The sequence below is a fragment of the Manis javanica genome, chromosome 6 (genome assembly GCF_040802235.1).
Source record: "Manis javanica isolate MJ-LG chromosome 6, MJ_LKY, whole genome shotgun sequence".
Taxonomy (NCBI): domain Eukaryota; kingdom Metazoa; phylum Chordata; class Mammalia; order Pholidota; family Manidae; genus Manis; species Manis javanica.
In genome coordinates this window covers 71,923,322-71,946,001 of record NC_133161.1, presented here as the reverse complement: position 1 = coordinate 71,946,001, position 22,680 = coordinate 71,923,322, and the positions used below count along the sequence as shown (strand labels likewise).

The 22,680-nt window shown below is 39.3% G+C and overlaps 1 long non-coding RNA gene across 1 annotated transcript; it reads left to right on the top strand.

The window, feature by feature from the left end:
• The first annotated feature begins 392 nt into the window (after nucleotides 1–392).
• LOC108403711 (uncharacterized) lies at nucleotides 393–12,588 on the top strand. Its single transcript, XR_001854756.3, has 3 exons — nucleotides 393–612; nucleotides 7,797–8,082; nucleotides 11,208–12,588. It is a non-coding gene; the product is annotated as an uncharacterized lncRNA (long non-coding RNA).
• Nucleotides 12,589–22,680: the final 10,092 nt, after the last annotated feature.

The window sequence follows — 22,680 nt, the reverse complement described above, 5'->3', positions numbered from 1 at the left end:
TAGAACTATGGTACCTTTAACTGAGTGGTGGCCCAAGTCACACCTGCTATGCCAGAAGTTACCTTCTACCAGCAGACTGAAAGGGCTCTGGTACCAGGCGTGAGACAACCTGGTGAATGTACCCTTCTCAATGCCAATAAAGAGGAAGGATCAAAGGCAGCTTACATTCACATCATGGGGACAGCAGTTCACTTGTGAAATTTGTACTTTCTGTCCTCCCAAACTCAAGGTCCTGGTTTCCACTGTGAGGTGGAGAAGGGGGAGGGCACTTCCACCAGGTACACAAAAGGGATTCCACTGAACTTGAACCTTTAACTACCACATGGTGGACTCTTCATGCCAGTGAACCAGCAGGAAAAGGAGGGAGTTATTGTGCAGGCAGTTGTAATCAACCCTGATTACCATATGGAGCTGCAGCTGCCGCCACAAACTACAGCCAGGGAGGAGCATGTCCAGAACCAGGAAGATCACCTTAGTGGCAGCCCACATTGGCTCGCCCTCCTCCCCTGCCTGGCTCCCCTGCTCCTCATCCCAGCTCCCTGGGAGCTGGGAAAAGAGTACAAGGGAGGCTTTGCCTCAGGATCCCTTTTTTCTCAGGCTGCTGTCCCACAGGTAGGTTCAAATGTACTCATGTGCTGGGAGAGTGTAGTTGCCAGGCAGTTCACACATCTCATTTTATTTAGTCATCGCAATGATCTTAAGAGGTAGAATAATTATTTCTGTTTTCCAAATAAGGAGATAGTTTCAGATAAGCTGAGGATCTTCCAAAGGACATACAGCTTGTGAGTAGCAGAGCCAGGTTTTGACCCGGAAGGTGTCTAACTCCAAAACTCAAGTTCTCTCCTCTAGACTTTAATGCCTACACCAGTGGTGACAAAAGTAAGTGCTCAGAAAGAAGACAATCCCTTCTTTTATATCACTGATAATCCCCTTTGTGCTATTCATAGTTGGTTTTCACTTTAAGGTTTAGTTTTTCTCCTTAATATGTGATTTACTATACAGTGCATTTCTATACTGGCAAATATTGCAGGAATGTTTAAGGGAGTGGCAGGGTTCAATCATTCTGAACCATGTGATATAGGAAATCAGAGAGTGTTCTTTTAATAAATCAAGGTCTAAGAAGTGCATATAGAGATAAAATAAAAAGTCAGTTCAATAATCTTTTTTTCTCCTTCAGGAAGTGATTTGTTACTAAATAAATTTAACTCAATAAAAACATGAGAGAAAAAAATGTGAAACCTTATCATATAATTTTAAGTTTGAATATGTCACTAAATAAACTAAATGGCAGCAGAGTGGAAAGAAATAAAATCCATAAAGGAAGTAGGAAAGGTTAAAGAAGTCAGCAGTAATTAAATGGTGAGTGAAGCTGAAGGGAAATTGATCTGTATTAGCTGAAGGCCATTCCTGTCTTTTAGAATGTTATGCATCAGTAAAGAGACAAAAGAAAGGTTTCTGCTATTTTGATATAAAAATATGTCATTTCTGAGCCAAGGCTGCTAATTCAAGACAGCAGTGGAATCCCAGGACATTATTCTAATATTCCATACCTGCTGGTAGGTATTGAAATAAGATCCTTTAAAAGGCTGTATGAGACTGAGTCATAAGAGTTTCATTGATTTACTGTTTGTTTACACTGCGGAAGCTGAAAGCAAATTGACTCAATTCAGTGCAAAGAAGTGAAAATGGCAGCTTGAACTTTTAGCTGATATGGCCTCTGATGGATGGTCACCTGTTCCCAGGGTTGTATCTGCTCACCAGGGTCTCAGATGACAGTAGAAGACTAGAAAACTTGTGTTCTATTTAGAATTCTATTATAGTATTGCCTCTGATGTTAGGCTTGCTTATGTAACACTTACACTAGGAAACAAAACAGCATGATGTTCATAATTTTTATTATGAATGCTAACATTATAAACAATCAATCATTATTAATGAAGATGACAGTAACTACCATTTATTCAGCTTATTATATTCTGATTTTTTTATATATAAATTGCTGCATTTACAACTCTGGAGAGTAGATGGTATTATTCTCACTTTCTACATCAAGAAACTGAGGCTCAGAGATGTAGCTCCAGAGGGAAGGGTGTTCCTGGCCAGGGGTGAGACCCTATGAATCTGCTGAAACCGAAATTAGTCAAGAGAAAGGGTACTTTGAGAGAAAGGCTTTTATTTCTTACAGTTGCTAGCCAGGCCCACCTCCATCCAGCTCCTCTGGCTGTGGCTCACGCTCTCCTCCCCCACCCGCCCCTTCTGTAAGGAACTTCATGGGCCGGTCCTTGGTGACTGGCATATGCCAGACCAATCACATAGCAGGAGCAGAGGGGAGGAGAGAATGGCCATCCATAGGAGGCTCTGCAGTGATAAACACCTGTTGATATGTAAATGAATTAAGGCTAGGTGGGAGTTTCTGGAAATTCTGCCATTTACCCCACAAGAGGTAATAAGTAACTTACCTAAAATGAAGGATGAAGGTTGAGATACTTAACCAATCTAGGCTCCTCTCTCCTCTTTCTATTATACAAAGTGGCTGCTCATTCACTCCCAGGAGTCTAAATAAGCAAGGCAGAGTTTAATAAAATCCTTCAGGTTACGAGAAGCCGTGTTGTAGAGTGGTGAGTAAATACGATTAAGACCACTAACACAGAGCATGGTTATATCAATAACAACAATAAAAAGAGAGTTGATTTTCTATGATATATGGGCCGGAATCTCTGAAGTGATGTGAAAGGTGCAAAGTCCATCCTAGAGGGCCATTCATTCACTGGAGATGCATGTGTTTGTGAGTTCTAGGTACTAGAGTTGTACTAAATGCTAGAACTGAGAAAAATAAGAAGAATTAATATAAGAATAAATTGCATTGCTAGAAGGAGTTTTCCTGCTTTCTTAGTATTCATCAAATCAGAGTAGCATTATACTTAATAGTAATTCCTCTAATTTTTAGCAGTCTAATACAGTGGTGGTCAGGGCAGGTATTTCAATCTGAAAAAAAAATTATCGGTCTAAATTTTGATCCTCAAGATAATTATCATTTCAGAGAACCATGGAAAAGACTGCCAGTTTATCACCAAGCCTATTTTTTCTTCTTCTTGAGTTCATAGTTAGTTACTACATAATTAGACTACATTTCCCAGCTTCCCTTGTAGTTAGTTGTGGCCATGTAATTGAGTTTTAGCCAAAGGAAAATAAGTGGAGGTAATGGGCACCAATCTCTCCTGGTCCACAGGCATCTACCTGGAGCTTTTCACTATGCTTCCTCCCCTTTTCTCCATCTTAATGCAGATGAGCCAGGTGATGATAAAGCCACATACATGCTAAAGATAGCAGAGCTATAACATGGAAGGAAACTATAAACCTAGATGATTACATAGAAGGCCACCATCCCAGGAATCCCACATTTTACTATTGTATGAGGAAGAAATAAAGTTAAGACACTCAAATTTGGTGGTTTGTTTATTACAACTAGTACTACTCTAACAATACAAATACATTTTGTATTTAATGGATATTTGAGTCCTATTACATATTTAATTTCCTTTTAGCTTGGGATAATTCAACTAGCAGATAATATAATCGTGTTATTACATATAGGTTTCCCCATTTCAAAAATCAGTAATGCATGAGATATATATTTTTTTTACATTCCTGAGTTTTTCTCTTATTTGGGGTTTTTATTGGACATTGTTTGGTCTCCCACTAGGATTTGCTAGCAAACAAGTGAGATAATGTACGTTTTTTTAAATGTGAGAGAAAAATGTAAAGTTGAGAACTTGAAGTTGATGGCTAATGGAAGAGAAATTAGGTGACCTGGGAAAAGACTTCCACTATTTCATTTTGGCTACCTCACACTAACTCATGGAAGAAACTGCAATATCCTGGAGAAGCAGATTGGGGACTGAGCTAGAGGAGCTTAAGGTGAGATCCTTGACTGAATTCTGAGCATCTCAAAGGAAATGGCATCATTCAGTCCACTCATTCAAAGAATGGACACAAAGAAAGCTGAGCCAAGTAACCGAGTGAAAAGCCATACCTGACCTCTTGGATCCTATCAGTTTGGGGGCAGCCAGGAGTGACAGAAGGGACATGGGCTTTGGTATCAGACCTTAGTTTGAATCTTCACTCTTCCATTCACCGCAGGTGCTGTTAAACCACTTCAAATTTCAGTTTTCTCACCAGTAAACGGGGAGTAAGCATATCCACCTCTCAAAAACACTGTGAGGACTAGCAGCAATTTTTTTCTAGGTGCTAAAAAATAAAATGTCACAATATATGGTAGCTATTATTAGATTTATTATTGTGTTATTATGTTTGTAAAGAGCACACAAAGAAAGCTTGGATCATTTTTATCAGGATAACATACAACAAATAAATGTTTGGCTACTGATTTTATGGTTTCCTTTCTCCTTTGCACAAAAGCAAAATTAAGTTCATTTTATTCTATATCATTCAATAATTAAGGCAAAACCATGGTGGTTATTTCAAGTAATTCCTTGAAAATGTAATTTAATAAAAAAAACTACTCAAAGTGCTTTTAATATGCAACACGTCATGTTGGTTTTAAATATTTTGAATCCTACATTTTATCTGGCTGTAAATGATTATTTGTCACCAAGATAAGAATTAATTATCTCAAAAGAACCGAGACCTTTTTTTTTAAAGAACTTCTTCAAGGACCTTTGAGAGATAAAAATGTTTGTTTCTATCACTGCTAAAACCTTATTCAACCCTCAGTATCCCAGAGTGAGTAAATGAACCTCTTATAAAAGATTTAGGAGCAACAAGTGGAGGTTAAATTATAGCATGTGTGTATTCAGGGCTGTGTGCTTGTAGAATAACCCTGAACAAATTGGTGCAAGAAGGAGCAAAGCATAAAGAAAGCCCTTTCTTTTTATTCCCTGCATGTTATCAAGTGAATATAGCCTAATATTCCCATGACCCAGAGCTTATCACAGACAGAAAGGACAGTATGTTTGGTTTGCCCATGATGTAATTTCAGAATGCAACTTTCTTGCATTATGTAATTCTAGAGTGCAAACTTTCTCAAGGCTGGAACTGCCCAGTTTTGCAGATGCTTTAAGCTATTATTAATGAAGGCTTATTCCTTTATCACCCTCAAAACTTGTGCCACACCATCCTCAATCGTGTTTACCATTGTGTCGATTGTGGTTACCATTAATTGCTATTCTTGAGGGGACTTGGCATCCTCACCTCCGACACCTGCCTGGATACCGCCTTGACTGGGTGAACAGCACAGTGAAGGTATGAAACTCCTGTGGGCAGGTTTGTAATGCACAGGCAATAAATCATACTAACAACAACAGAAGAGCAGTGGTTTCCATTCCCCCCACAAACTGTTCCTGGAAAGGCACTTCTGCTGCACACCTCTTTGGAGAACAGTGGTGATATGAAGAAACGCTTGCTCTTGAAAGAACCCTTTTTATTCACAGTGGAATACTCTTGAATTTTGCAGATTGTCAAACACACACAAAAAAGTTTTTTTTAATAGTTGAGGAAATAAGCCTAAAGAAAATGTGTACCTAATCCTATTAGCTGACTTAATATAGAATTATTAAAAGCCTTGATATTCAGGATTTAACACAATCTTTCTAGCAGGGTGTGATGTAATCTGTCTTTGTTCCTCAGCTAGCAGATGGCTTACCTTTAAGTAATTTCCAATATGTTAAGAGATCAAAAGCCATCCTCTCGCCACTGAGGCAGTAATCGTTCTTCTCTGCTGGGGGTTGCTTGGTGCCGTGGTAGGGATATGCAAAGGCTCCTGGCATTTCCAAAGATAGAAGGGCGACATTTCTTCAGACTTTGAAGTTAATAATCCTTCAGAAGTTAAAAAAACGGAGGGATTTTTCAAAACCCTTTTAATGTTCTATATGCCATGTGGGAAAGTAAATATCTGTAAGAAATCACTGAAGGCCAGTGTACAGCTCGCAGGAACATTCGGCAATGTTCCGAGTCACTGACTAGTGCAATCTCTCCGTGCGGGAGGCGGAACAGGTTGGGTTTCCATCAAGTGTCACTCTTTGGAGGATATGGCTTCTGCATCGAATGTCTCCAGAATGATGCTAGAAATAAATGTGAAATTCGGTGCCCGTGCTGTCATCGATGAGCCCAGGCAGTGGCATTAAGACAGGCCTATCTCTGCCATCAAGAGCTGACTCTTCCTAAGGCCAAGTTGCCTCCAACTACTTCCTCAGGCATTGTCTAGTTGTTGGAAATGATGTGTTTGAAGAGATGGGGTAAATTTGCATCTGGGATTCTGTTTGATTTTTATGACTAGAGAGAAAAATATTTTGTTTTGCAACAGTTTAATATACTCATAATGGACCCAGAGCTCACAGTCACTTTTGTAAAATCACATTCAGATTATCTGGATATGCTGTGTGACAGAACCCTGCTGAATTTGGAGTTCAGACAAACCTAAGTGTCTCAGGGTTCATTACCGCCTTTGCTTAAGGCTCTTGCCTTTGATACAGAGAGGTTTCATTTTATTCCTTGAACCAGTTATTTTAAGGTTACTTAAAATAAGACAAAAGTCTCAATAGGAAAATATATTCCTGGGCAAACAGGAGACCTAAGGTTGGATCTTCCCCTTGGAGATAAAAGGGATTGTTCTAATTTAAATGGTAGGCCCCACCCTCTACTATCACCCCCTCCTTCTTTTCACCATTTTGGTTTAGACATTTGATGGTGGAATGTTGGCAGGCAATGGATACATAAGTCATCAAGAGAGAGAGAAGGAGAAAATATGAAATAGAATTCCAGAGGCATATGCAAGAAGCTTGCAGGCACTAAGTTATATTTGAAAAGGATATAAGGGCAAATGGCCGGGGACAAGAAAAATTATGAGATGGGAACCTGACATCATAATATCAATTTTCCCCAACACAGAAAATCACACAGCAATAGGGATACCTATTTCCACAAAATAGACTCACCAAACTCTCTGGACTTATAAGTAATATCTATTCTTTTATTTTCAACTTCAAAAATTTTTCCTTTATTTTATTATTTTTTAACATTGACATTTTTCCTTCTTTTTAACTGAGGTAAATAAAATAAAATGCACAAAACTTAATGTACAGCTCAGTGAATTTTGACATGTATATACACTCACATAATCATTGCCCTGATGAAGACATCAAACATTCTTAATTCTTTTTTCTGTTTGCCTATTTAACCCATCCCCCTAAGCCTGTCTGTTCTCTGTGTTAATGAGTCCATTTTTGTTTTGTTTGTTGATTCTTTTGTTTTGTTTTGCAGATTCCACATATAAGTGAAATCATTAGGATTTGCCTTTCTCTGTCTGACTTATTTCACTTAGCTTAACACCCTCTAGGTCCACCCATGTGGTCCATCTGCTCTCTGTTCTAACCCATCACTATCAAGGAACAATATTATTCCTCAAAGTCCTCAAAAGATTCTACCTCAACTATTCTGCAAGGTATTCTCTCTTTCAGAGAATTTTCTGTTATTTTAAGTACTCTGAAATAACTGATTTAAGGAACAAAATGAAACCTTTCCTTTCAAAAGCAGGAACTGATAAGAGTTAGATAAGTGCATTTATGACTCTCACACAAATCTCCCCAGTTGGGCATTGAGCTCATTCCTTCTTCCCAGAATGATTTCAACATAATTGCTCCCATACTCTCTGAAATCTGTTTTCTTGTACTTGAAAACTATTGTTATGTTTCTGTTTTCTTCTCTTCAGAATTAAAGGACCCACAGGTTCTTTAACCTAGCTTAATTTAAGGCCTCTTGCTTCTCACTGTCTCCCTTAGGTTTGCTACACTCCACGTTGCAAATGAAGACATAGGAAAAGGTCATTCAAATAGAAGGCTGAGACTATGGCAGGCCATCGGTTTGTTCTTTCTTCAGTTATACATTTAAAGATCATCTGACTTTGAATGGACTGTCTAAAGCCAAATCATAAATGCCTGAGGAATCAAGGAAAAGATGAAATTGGAAAACCAGTGATACTATTTGAATGTTGGTGTACCAGGTTGGATAGTAATTGCCCATCCTCTGGGACAAGAGAGGTAAAGAAATCAACTCTCATTGGACTGGGTAAGTGAGATTGGGGTAGGAGTGGGAGGGCAGTCATGGAAAACAAAAAGTCAAGCATAAAAAATGAAGAAATAGTTGCTTAGTTCTTCTACCCCCACCCAAAAGAGAGGACGAGAGGCTTGAGGCTTCTGGGTTGGGAGAAAGAAATAAGAAAGAAGCTGAGTGATAGGAGGACGCTGTCACTACTGTTTCCACCCCTTGCAGCTAGAGCTGCTCTGCTAACCACCTGTGCTCATTTCTGAGGAAGTTACCATGAGCAATAGTTAGCCAGTGCCTAATTGTTCAGCTCCCCTCTTCCATGGCTGTGTGCCCCACATCCCTGCTGCACCTGAGCACAGTTAATCCATGAACCCATAAATGAACACTGAATAATGTCAAACTGATTGCATAATCTATTTGTTGGATGATTAGGTATCTAGTTTTGAAACATGGGAAAATCTTAGATTATCCACCAATGTGGAACTCAGCTCACAGGGAAACTATGATAATTCTCAAGGAGTTCTCATTCCTTGAAAAGAAAATACTGCATAAATCACAAGGCTCGCTCTCTTCCTGGCTCCTTAGGGCATACCAACGTTCTCTCTCAAACTAGGGTGAAGAGACATATTCTCTCCAAGTAATATTAGCTTGCAAAGCTTTGACAATCACCCACCTCTTTACTCCATCTTCCCATATCATAGGACAAGAATGGGTTAATTTTCTATACTCAGGCTCTGGATTCCTATTCTTGTTCCTTTGTTAAAATTCAGGAAAGAACTCCTTCCTGTAGTAATGCAGAATCACAGTGTCAAGGAGGACTTTCGGAGGCCAGTGAATTCTCTCTCTGCCTTTCTGTAGGACTGTGCCCCTTGCCACCTGGAGAGATCTCCTAAGATGTTGAGGCTGTATAGGATGAATGTGGGATTTCTGTGACTCAAGTACATAGTCAAACACTCAGCCATGCAGTGAATGCACATCACTTTGTCTTCCTACTGTGTTCTGAGTAAAGACTTCACTTCATACATCATTCACAACTTGCTAGAGGGATTTCACAAAGCCAGCACATATCCTTTACATAAAGAGAAGAAGAAAAAGAACAGGTCTAGGAAAAAAAAACCCAAAGGTGTGTCTGCAAAGTGTAACATTATCAACAGGGAAATTAACAAGGCAGAATGTAGTTGGGGATGTAAATCAATTAAACAAATGGAGTTTCTCAATCTGTTCACAGATCTGAAGAAATCTAGAGAATTTTGGAGTCAAACATAGCCAGGCAGTTTCATCTTCTCACTGGCTCTGGTGCAATGCATAGCAAGGCAAAAGAAGATGGAATTTGGAAGCTACTCTTCCCCTAGAGACATCTCACAGATAGATGCTGAGTTAGTCCTGCCACCTGGCTCACAAAACCCTAAGGCCCTGGAGGGGGACCACCTGTGGGAGCTGGAGATGCTGTTAGTGTGGCTGTGGTGCCTCCAGGGACTGAAGGGAGAGGTCCCGATGCACACAGAGGAAGAGACACGTTCCCTTGCATCCGGGCATGTCCCAAGCCAGGATTTTTTCCACCAAAAGGTGGAAGGACAGCTTATTTCTTGCCAATTCTTGAGGTATTTTCCTTTTTCCTCAAGATGATTCCTTATGAGCATCATGATTATTTTCTAAGTAATTAGCATTTCCACTAAACAATTACTAGAATCCCCGATATGACGTGACATAATGTGATGTGATATGATATGGGATATGGCATGATATGATCTATTGTGGTTGGGATTCAGAGTAGTTTAACAGGCAGATTTGCATGGGATAAATTGAGCCTCGCAGAATTAAAAGTCAGAAGACTTAATCAGAAATAGTCATTAGTTTCCAAGTAGTGAATTTATTCAGGAAAACCACTGGACAGGTCATTTTCATTGTCTTTTCCTCTTGAGAAATAAGAAATGTTGACTTTTGAAGCTTGAGGAAAAAGATCTGAGCTATAAGTCTTTGTTGTTACCAAGTCATCTTAGGCACCAAAAACTCATTCCATTCATCCTTCCACTTTCACTTACCTCAAGTCCTTTACCTGAAGCCCTCATGAAGAAATGAGGTACAGGTTATTTTCCATGTCTTGGTTCTAGACCTAGAAGCCCATCAAATCCGTTCCACTGAGCTATAGACAGAGAGCCCAGGTTCTCCATCCAAAAAGCCAGGTGCTGAGTAGACTAAGTCTGCAGTCACTGTCTGCCTTGTCCTTAGTCTGCCAGGCCTGGGAGCCCCTCCAGGCACGTAAAGAATCTAGGTAATATTACATGACCTCCACTCACTCCCCAAGTTCTGCCCCTTCATGACTCCGATATTCTGATCCCTATCTTTTCTTCATCTTTTCCCTGATTTTTTCCATCCCCTCCTGACCCAAGGTGTGGGCACCTATTTTGATTCCTCTTTCTGGAAAGTAATCCAGAAGTTCTTCCTACCCCAACTCTGAGCTTGACCTCTTCCCCTGACTTTGGAACTTCCACAGCCTGAGTAGAGCTCCCCCCATCAGAGCAGCTCTGTGAGATCCTGTTGGCTCTGATCCCATTTGACCAGCACAGGAGTTGTAACTTTCTGGCTTGCACTGAACAGCTAGGGAAAGGGAGTGAAAACCTCTCAGAGAATTATGAATTTGACTTCCTTCAGTCTTGCAAGAGCAAACTGAAGACTAGATCTTCGGGGGAGACCCAAACCCACTGTGTTGCTCAGTCACTCAGTCACTCATTAATTCAATAAATATTTGTTAAGTTTCCACTATGTGCCAAGGATTGTGCTTGACTTAAGATGCTGCTAGGTTTTGCATGTTTGTGCTGCTCAACAGAATAGGACTACCAGCCCATATGAACAGGCTTGGAATAAAATCCCTGTGGAGTGTTGCAACAACCCAGATGCCACCAATTGGTTAATCAAAAGGTCCCCAAAACAAACTTTTTATAGCAAATGCATAATAGGACTACCAGCCCATATGAATAGGCTTGGAATAAAATCCCTGTGGAGTGTTGCAACAACCCAGATGCCACCAATTGATTACTCAAAAGGTCCCCAAAACAGACTTCTTATAGAAAATGCATATATAAACCTTGGTCAGAATATATTATGTCAGGACAAAATCTAATTCCATTGTCTCTTTCTTCTTCTAGCGGTTACTTCTAATTATTATTCTGGGATCTGCCTGCTGCATGAGACATCCCTATATGTGCTCAACAGAGCTAACTCATCTCTTTACCATCATTCAGCTTGTGGATCCCAATATTTGCCATGTGTTTGGTTGGCCTGTCTGCCTCTTGCCTGGAAACTTAGTAGAGAGGAATCTAAGATCACAATGAAACAGAAATTTTATCTCCTAGAACAAGTGGCTGGATTTGTTTTCCTTTATTTTACAGAAAATAAAAGCAATGCATAGTTGCAACTGGGTAGTGTAGTCCCCATTACTGTAGTCCAATATTTGTAGACCCACATATTTGGGCTCTCTGTCCTGAGTTTCTCCAAGAAGAAACAAGCACCATAGTAAGAGAGTAAAACCCAGGACAAGAGGAGAGTAATAGGGTGTGCTCGCTTAAAAACAGGGCTGCTTGGGAAGATGACAAATAGTGTAAGGCTTAGAAATGAATAGGATTCTAATGATTTCACCATGGTAATATTACAATGGCTTATTCTCAGTAGTACTACAGGTAGAGACCAGCTTAATGGCACTTGTTTATAAACGTAATGTAGATTGCAATTTGGAAACTGAAGAGAGAAATCCTTTAGATTAAAAAATGTATAGGGTTTTTATGAGTAGCTGCATTTATGGGTGGCAGTCACTATTCCCTCAGAAGGCTTTAATAACTCTGGGGAACTTTCATTAAAAGCTTTTCATAACAAAGATATCATTACTTTAAAAGGGCAAATTTTTATTACTACCCTGAAAGATGCAGAGAAGCTTTGAAAACCAACTGAAGAACCTTAGGCATGTTGCCTTACTGTGATTGACAGTGATCTGGAAGAATTTCTGCCCAAACTGTACTAGATTTGTAAAGATTTCCATAATAGTGTACTATTCAGACCAGCTTTTGTCCAAAGTTCTGAAACAGTGTAAGCGGTGTATCAAGTTGAAGGACATGATTAGGAAGGTAGTTTTCTAACTTTGAGAGGAGAGTGGCTCCCCAGAGAGTCACTAACTACATTTTCCCCAACTACAATATCCCTGGGGGAAGTATTGGGTTCTTGGAAGGTGAGCAAAGGGCTGCCCAAGTTGCTGGGACATGAGAGGAGGGAAATGCCACCCAAACCCAGCAGTCATCCATTTGTGTTCCCCTCAGTGCTCCCAATCTAGACCATAGGAGCAGCAGTGTAGGCCATGTTCTATCATTTGATTTAAAAGGAGCACATTCCCAGTGAAATAAGCCAGGCGGAGAAAGACAAGTACCAAATGATTTCATTCATATGTGGAGTATAAGAATAAAGAAAAAATGAAGGAACAAAACAGCATCAGAATCACAGAACCCAAGAATGGACTAACAGTTACCAAAGGGAAAGGGGTTAGGGAGGATGGGTGGGAAGGGAGGGATAAGGGCAGGGAAAAAGAAAGGGGGTATTACAATTAGCATGTATAATTAGCATGTAGGGGGGGCATGGGGAGGGCTGTGCAACACAGTGAAGACAAGTAGTGATTCTACAGCATCTTACTATGCTGATGGACAGTGACTGTAATGGAGTGTGGGGGGCGGACTTGGTGAAAGGGGAGCCTAGTAAACGTAACATTCTTCATGTGATTGTAGATTAATGATAACAAAATTTTTTAAAAAGGAGCATATTCATTGCTGGTGGGAATATAAATCAGTTCAACCACTTTGGAAATCTGTTTGGCAATATCTACTAATATGATACTGAATACATGTGTACCTTATCACCCAGACATTCCATGTCTAGGTATACACTTAACAGAAATATATACACATATTCATATGTACAAAATGTTCATAGAGCACTGTTTGGAATAGCTTTAAACTGAACACTACTCAAATGCCTATCAATAGTAAAATTGAAGTGTGATAAACTCGCAAAAAGAATACTATATAGCAATTAGTACAATTACTTGCAACAATATGAAGAGAATTTTACCCATGCCATGTTGAATGCAAGAAGTCAAATACAAAAGAGGTCATACTGAATGAGTCTATTCTGTAAGTTCTAAACAGGAAAAGTTATTAAAGTTATTTTATGATGTTAGAAGTCATGATAGTCATTATTCTTAATGGGTGTAAGTGGCAAAAGTGAGGGTCCTGTTTCTAGGTGTTGATTAAAGGGGTGAATTAAATTTGTGAATATTTGCTGAATTATCCACTTACGTTTTGAGCATCTTTATGTATGTATGTGTCCTAATCCATCTGAGCTGCTATAACAAAATACCATGGACTAGATGGCTTATAAACAACAAACATTTATTTCTTACAGTCTGGAGGCTGGGAAGCTGGTGTCTGGTGAGAGCCTGCTTCCTGATTCATAATGGTCATCTTTGCACTGTGTCCTCATGTGGCAGAAGGGACAAGGGCTCTCTCTGAGGTCTTTTTTTATAGGGTCACTAATCTCGTTCATGAGAGCTCTACCTTTATGGCCTAATGACCAAATCTCCCAAAGGTCCAGTCTCCAAATACCGTCACACTAGGGATTAGGTTTAAACATATGAATTTGGGGAGGACACAAACATTCAGCTATAGCAGAATGTATTTCTTCAATAAGCTCACTCCCCAAAAATTGATGAAATAAAAATAAGTTTTCTATATAGCAGACATAACAAGTATGTAAAAGAAGACAAGATCTTGCTGACAATATCCAAAAAGTACAAAACACCTAAATTTGTCTTGTAGACGAATATCTTGTCTACAAGAAATTTTTAAGATATCCCTGGAGATAAGCATTTTTGAATAAATGAAGATACATACAATGTTCATAGGTGAGAAAACTCCCTGTAGCTCAAAGTTCAGTCATGCCTGTGGGAAGTTGGCTGCAAGTGTGAACCACCCTTATGTGATCTACCCCATCATGAGAAAGCAATACCAGTTCTAGGGTTCAAGTAGGTCAGACTCAGATGGTAGAAGAATCTCACATTCAGCAGAGCGTTGGAGGCAGACTGGTAACATATGGGTTATCTGGCATTATATTTTATAAGACATAGAGGGAAAGTGAAATTATCTGATAAGTGTCTGTGTCTGAATATTGTATAATTTCCACTTTATTATGTTTTTTAAAGAACCAAAGTGCATTATTATCCAGCAAGAGAAAATGGCTGTAGTGTTAGTTGAACCAAAGACAAATGTCATGCCTTACTACATAGCAATACAGTTATAAAACTCTAATGGTTAAAACAGTATGGAATCACCACAAAATAGATTAATAGAAAACAATAAAGAGTTAGGAAATAAATTCAGATAAATGAGGAGATTGCATTTAACATTGGTCTTGGTGTACTATTTTTCATCAATTTAACTATATTTACTAAGATAGGCACAAATTATAAGGTGTCAGGCATACTATCACTATTCTTACTTCATCCCCAAATATAGGGTTGGAATAATGGGTTTATTTGAAAAAGAATTACACTGAATGCCACACTGCCTTATTTCACCTTATGTTCATTCTGGTGTCAATAAAATATCTTTATTTTTCTTTATTTTTATTCTAATTTTTTTCTATTGGTTTGTTTACTTATAAAAATTATGTCTAACTAATATTACATATATATGATTTATAAGAAAGATAAGAGCAGTTAATCTTATAACACCATACTCCCAACAAATTTGCAAAAGTTACAAGTCTGTTAATAACAAATATAAGTGATGATATGAAGCAATGTTAACTTTCATATACTTCCTTTGGGAATATAAAATGATGCAATTATTATGGCATTATCTAGGTACATTAAAATACATGTATGACATGTAATCCAGCAATCTCACCCTAATGTATATACCCTTCTGCACAAGTTCACCAAGAAACATACAGAAGAATGTCCATAGCAACATTATTTCCAAAATAGAGAAACTACCAACATTCTCATCAATAGCAGAAGGGATAAATGAGCTGCAACATAGTATCTAATGGACTATCATACAGCAATGAAAATAAATGAATCTCAAGTTACATGCAACCACATGATGTCAAGTGATAGATGTCAGATACAGTATGAGTCCAGTCCCCTTATGTAAAATTCAAAACCAGGCATTACTACATTATAGCATTTAGAGATACTGGTAGCAATTAGGTGGCAAAAGTGTTAAGAAAAGTAAAGAGGTGACAACCAAGAAAGTCAGGAAATTGGAGCCTTTGAAGGGAGGAAGGGGCTTGGGATTGGGACAGAACACATGGGAGCTTCTGGAGTATTGGTAGTGGTTGGTTTCTTGATCTTGCTCACAGTCACACAGGTGATACTTATTAAACACACCTTTAGAGTTTATCACTTTTCTACTGTTAAAGAAAAGACGCAGGTCCAACATGGGGTCACTTCTGCTAGGCCAAGTCACCAAACCAGAGCTTAATACCTAACTTATATGCAGTTTCAACCTCCCCCGAAATGTAGTCAGACAGGAATTTTCTGGTCAGCATCAATAAGATAATGTCTCATATGCCCTCTCCATCCCCAAAGGATGCCTCCTCTCACACACACAGATAGCATGAGAATGTCTATAGCATGATCTCTTAGAACACTAGACATATCCATGCCATACTGCTTGATGTTCTGGTAAATGTAACCTTCTTTCTGCAGGTATCCCTACTATGAAGAAAGTATTCAAGGGGTTTCCACACAAAGGGGCTTTAGAGCAGTTTATCAGAGCACACTAACCACTGCTCTTGGGCCATCATCCTCAGTAAGGTGATGAATAAACTTTATCTTTGTTAAATACAACAGTCATGTTGATTTCAACTGATGCTACATATGTGTTATATTTCATAGTTCTTTAAATAGTTAAAAAAATTAAGTTAAACATTTTGGGTATGTTTTCTGGGGGAGCCAAGAACATATGTCTCTAGACTATGACTTCCATTTCCCTGTGGTTAGGCTTCCCTCTGGCCCAAACTCTTTGTAATTCAAGCTCACTGCATGTAGCCCTCCATGTTAAGAAATAAATAACTCTTGGTCCTGAGATATTTCACATTTCACATGAAGCTGAGCTAGCTCAGCATTCTCTATTTTAGAAATTTGGATTTATTTCTCCTCGTGGGATATACCATGAGTCTGCAATTGATTTTTTTTGTTTTAACTATACTTTTAAAATGAATCCGGGGTGTTTCAAAATGTATTTTTTGATCTGGTGAAATACAGAGTACTATCCATTAGATATTTGGAATGTCATCTGTTTGTTATTTAGTAATATGATATGCCTTGTATGTCCACTTTAGGGGTTTTTTAAAATTTCTTTACTCACCACTATTGTAAAATCGATCAAATGTGAGCTAAAGCTAAGGCAACCTGAATGACACAAAACTAAGATTTGAGCTGCCAAGACAAGCAGTGAAACAATTTGTACTAGCTCCAGTGATTGTCAGGAAGATAACAGTTATAAACTCTATTTCAAGTAAGTTTCTGAAAGAGCTGGAAATGTGATTATGAATGCAGATCATACAGAACTTGATTATTCACAGATGCAAATTATCATGCAATTGGAAGCATATGAAGATATTGCAAAGATGTCCTGACCTTAGTAATATGCTGCCTTTGGTACTTCAGGGTCAGTGTACTCATTCTTTCCAAAGGAAAAGCCTTATAGTTTGTATTCTTCCACAGATGGGAAACGATCAGGTAATAATTATTCAAGCACGCTCGACCTGTTAACCATGCTTCTTTCTGGAGAATGGAATTTTTGTAGGAAGATGCAAAAAGCAGTCACTCTTTCTTTATATGTTTTGGAATTGTTTGATTTTGATTAAATGAGTATTTCATAATTGTATTGCATTTCATATTTAAATTTCATATTAAAATCAAGATACAAAAAGAAATAAATGAAATCGATCAGCTATCCCCACTGCATCTCCTTCTTTGTATGGCTGGCTCCACTTTACTCTTCACATGTCAGTTTAAAAGCCATCTCCCTCTCTGAAGTAGGTTCTTCCTCTTACTCTCCCTCATGGGAACTTTTTTTTGTCTACTTTGTATTATGTATTACATTTTTAATCACATGTGTACTTGATTGTTTATTTTGTGGTCTAGAGGCCCTATTGATTTGAATCTCCATCAGGGTAGCTACAGTGTCTATTTGATTCATCACTCTATAGTCTGTGCTTACTGTATACTACTGCTAGACATGGAGTTACTCAAGTATCTGGTGAATGGATGAATGGATGAATGAAAGAGAGAAAGAAAATTACCAGGTTGGAATTACCAGATGAAAACTATCATATTTTCTTGCACAAACTACGACACTGTATTCTCAGGTATGAATTTGTCCTTGCATTATTTAGCTAGACACTTGCTTATAGTACTAAGGGTTGTTCAACACTGGGAACCAGCTTTATGGACTTGATCTGACTGTTGAACAAATCCACTGAATCAAAGCAGGCTTCATCTTAAGTCAGAGATGCCTTTCTCCCCCGCTAACTCCATCATTTTACACATGAACACTCACCCCACCACCCTCCCTCAAAAAGCAACATAATGAAGATAAATAGGCATTTTACAGACAGGTAATCTTATGAGAACAGATTCCTGTTATTTATACTAGCAAAGCCATTTCCATGGTGTCAGGACTTGCCTGCGCCCACCAGGATCAGTTTCTGCCAGTCCATGATCTGTAGAGTTCATTAGAGCTCTGAGAACAGCTGTCCATGACTGCTGGGGATCAGATTACAGGATCTCTTTAACTTGCCCTCCTTGACTGCTTCAAGGCTTTTGTTAGGACCAAGACCTATTACTTCAACTTGCCTGGTATCAAGAGGGCCAGAGACTGAGAGTTTTGTTTTACCTCCTTCTGGTCAGTATCATTTTAACTATATGCTAAGGAAAAGCAGTAATGCTTATTGCAAAAACTAATTGAAACTTTAATGTTTTAAAAACATTAAAAACACTAATTTTATTGCAAATGTTGCTACAAAATATAGAACTGCTTCATATCTCCAAGCAACTAGTTCTTATCTGAAACTTCCTAGTTATCTAGTTAAGAATGACACAGTTTAAATTATGGTTAACTTGTAATAGTCTTCAAAATATGGAGAAATTAATAAAACTCCTAGGAAATTTTAATGTTTTATGTTGCTTTATTTTTTTTTAAGTATAGTTTGGTGACATACCTGAGGAACAAAAATGACCTGAGCATTATTAAATGTATGTATGTCTATTTGGAGTTCACTTAGCATAGCTGACTTAGTTCCAAGGGTAGGCTAGCATTTTTATTCTCCAAAATATGAATTTTCAAGGGCATCCTGATCTTCTGCAAGAGTGCTGTGGGCAAGTGAAGGGTGATTGGAGAATGTTCCAGGATAAGTGGGAAATGTGTGTCCAAGCCTTGATGAAGAGACAACATAGAAGGATCTAGAAATAAGATTGCCATGTGCTGAAGAATGAAGTACAGAGGGAAGAGTGGAGGTAGAAGAAGGGCAAGGTAGGTAGAGGCCGGATCATGCACAGCATTATAGAGTGCTTTAAGGAAACTGCTCTTTAACCCAAAGCAAAGGAAGGCCTTTGAAGGCTTTAACCATGAATGAAGGTAGAAAGGCAAAATATGGTCAGATTTGTTTTTTGCAAAGACCCAAACTGGATACGGGGATTAGTAAACATGACATTGGGCTGCTACTGCAGTGATCCATAGTGAGAAATCATGGCAGTTTGGATTGGGATGTTGACTGTGTAGATAACGGAGAATGGAAATGAGAGGATTTAGGACACATTTAAGACAGAAAAGTCTATTACTTCTCAGTGAATCAGGTATGTGGTGCAAGGAAGGAGGAAGGGTCAAGAGAGACTTCCATACAGCTTTTCAGCAACTGGGTGAATGGTAATGCCATTCACTGGGAGAGCTCATACAGGGGAAAACCACAAGTGAAAGAAAAGTTTGTGAATTCAGTCTCACACATACTGAGTTTGAAGTCCTTCTATCCAAGAGAAGATGTTTCATAATCGGTTAGATATCAGTTTAGGGCTTGGAAGAGAGCTCTGTCATCAGCATTGGGAATTCAGGTCAGGGGAAGGATGAGATGGCCTGGAAGAGAATATAAAGTGAAAAAAGAGGGCCTGGTACTGAGTTCCAACAAACTGCAACATTTAGTTGCTGGGGAAGGAAAATTGGCAAAAAGGCTGAATAAGAGCAGCCAGAGAGCTAGAAGGAAAACATTAAGAATGGGGAAGGGGACAAGGGGAACAGAAGCCAAGGGAAAAGGGTGTTCTGAGGTGGAGGGAGGGAGCAGCGGTGGAGGGCGGGTTAATGCTGTTGAGCATCAAATAAGACAAAAACTGGGAACTGTTTGCTGGATTTTGCAAATGATTGTCACAGGTAATTGTGACAGTTTTGTTAGAGCAGTTTTGTTAGAGTGAAGGAACAAAGGCCAGCATGAAATGGTTCTTAGAGGATTTAATGTAATGTGAGAAAAATGGAGAAAGTGGATAGAGTTCTAACAAATTTCATTGTGAAAAGGTAGAAAAGAAAGCAACTTTAAATGGGGTTTCTTTTTTTATTATTAAACAGGAGAGGCCAGAGGATATTTAAATATTGATAGGGAGAAGATTGAGTAAACAGGGAAGAGAGTTCATTGGTCATATTGTGTAAGGATGCATGCTGCTGCTGGCATCATCCTGCGCTAATTGCAGGCTCTCCCTGTACCTTCCTGCTTGGCTATCAGCAGAAACTACAGAAAACAGTCCCTATCTGCCAAGCTATGACTCTAGGTTCAGCCTCCTGCACCAGCAACCTCCACTTTAGCCAAGCCTTTTGCTGATCCTTCAAAGTTCATTGGGCTATTGCTCCCTGAGATCAGTCCAATCCAGCCTCCAAATTTACTTCACCTTTTCTCTAAGACCATCTACAACCAATGCCTTAGCCACGAATCTTGAGACCTCATCCCAGGTCAGAGCTCGAGAGCTCGAGGTTTGTCACTTGCCCAGGATGGGCATATACTCTGGAAAGGAGTAAACACTGAACTCACAAAATATCAGTACTGCTCAATGGCTCAAAATATTTGACCTATATCATAGGAAGGGCCTATCATCAATCTCTTTCTCTATCTTAAAGAACACCCACCTTCAAGGACAACCTACAATTGTAAGCTAGATGTCACACACCCCTGAGATTCTGCCCTAGAGGAGGGCCCTCCTCAGGCGTGCTCCCTGGGGCTCCTCTCAGGCCTCCCTCTAGCTAGGTTTCCATTACATCCAATATGGCTGTCACTCCCCACAAAAACCTAGTCCCATCTGTTTTATGTTTCTTTCTGGACCTAGTTCTAATATACTAACTTAATTCTTTGGAGAAAATCTTGAAAGCTGAAAGTAGTAGATAAGGATTTATGTTCAGGAAACAAGCTGTCAGCATAGACGTATGGCATAATTTTTACCTTAAGTTTGATATTACATTAACACGTATTCAGGGGAAAAACTATAAATATAATGTTCACCTGAAATGGGATCATAAACAATAGAATATTTTTATAGCTTTTTACCCAGACATTGGTTTGAGGCAGCTTTACACTCTATTATTTCTAATTCTTCTCTGATTACTATTGGGGTTTCATAATGAAAGAAAGGAAGGGAAGAAGGAACGAAGGAAGGGAAGGAGGGAGGGAGGGAAGAGTAAACGATTCTACTTTAGTTTCCTCTCTGAAAAATAAACATGGGCATCTGGTTTAAAAGTTCAGAATTCAGTGATGTTTGGTTCCATATTTTCTCACATCATGCTAAGAAGTGGCAAAATAGAGTGATAAAAATCATGGATTTGGGAGACAGACAGATCTGGGCTCAAATACCAACTCCACTGCTCATGAGACCTTGGGCAATTTTCTAATTTTCTGACAGTTTCTTCATGAAATGCTTAAAAATACAAACTCTGCTGGGTCACTGTGAGGATTGCATAGGATTATATGTACAAAATGAATTATATATCAATAAATGTAGCTATTGTTGCAAAATGGATTGAGACCTAATACATGCATGCTGGTCTATTTCCTTCATGAGAGAAGAATCTAATTAGAGTAAGAGCCACCTGCTACAGATAGACGCCTTCACCATAAATGGAGCCATTCACACTCAAGTGGTGACTCTCCTGATGGAGGGAGCCAAATGCTCCTCAACATGATGATGTCAGCATCATGGTTTCTCATGAAATATGGTCTCTTCATATAAGACTAGATTGTGAGGGTTTTGCGGTAGGGCTGGGGGTGTGGCAAGTGAAAATGAATGCCTGTTTTGATGAATATGCCAGAAGAAATCGGCTGCAATTATTGCTGGTAGGGAAATTGAATCAAGGCACTTTCTATGTCTTCAACACATAAATTCAGAGCACACTCCTTCCCATATGAAGTCTGCAAAGCCTAAGAAGCTTGCATTCATGACACCCGATAGAACACAGGCAAGGAAACCCCAGTGAGGAGCAACAGATTCCTGAAGATGGGTGTTAACAGCAGATATGGGGTTTAGAAGAAGGAACTCTAAGATGACAGGAGAGGAAATTGGGGACGGTGAAAGAGGGTTGGAAAAGAGGGATAATCCAAGTGGAGCACTGCTTCCTTCTGAAGGTTGGAGTCTGTAAGTGGCCCCACACCCTTTATGGAAGGAGTGAAACAAAATCTGGTGTTCCCAGGTGATATCTCACTGGACCTTCCTGACCTTTTCTAAAAGGAATGTGCATACTTTCTTTTAATTCTGGTATTTGTGTTTGGTCTGGAGAAGATTAAACAGGGGAAGAGAGCCTGAGACAGGAAGGGTCCTGATGCGCAATTAGCCTTCAGGGGGTTCTCTGACCACCTCACCAAACACCCACATTCCCATACATTGTTGATCACTGCACAGGGACCGTGAGCCAGCCATGGCTGAGACTACTCACCAAGTCAGAAGGGATTTCCAGATTTCCTTCCACAACCCACTATGAGAGAGAAAAGAACAGGGCTCTATCAGGCCAGGGTTATATCTATCAGGCCAGTTCTTCCTTAAGGTGCTTCATGAACCTTCCTTCCCAACAAAACCTAAACATCGCAGCTCTGCTGTTTGGCTTGACCATCTTCCTCCTGCCCACTCCCACCAGCCTTCCTGCTCCTTTAAACCCAAACTGTGGCAGGCCTTCTCATTTCCACACAAGATCCCTACTTTCTCCAGCTAGTGTTAGCCAGGTATCTAATCTGCTTTGATTATTACATTTCAAGTAAAAACACACACATACCTAATACACACATATTCCTTTCATCTTTCCACTGGGGAGAGATTTGGAGATCAGTAATGATTCTTGGCATGTGTGTGCATGCATTTACTTATCCATCCATCCATCCATCCATCCATCCATCCATCCATCCATCCATCCATCCCTCCATCCATCCATCCACCTACCTACCTACCTACCTATATAATGTCCCTATAGAAATCGAGCCAGAGTAGTAGCAGGGATTAGCCTGCAGAGGTACGTATCAAGAAATTATGAGGTGTGAAGAAAGAGGAGAGATTTT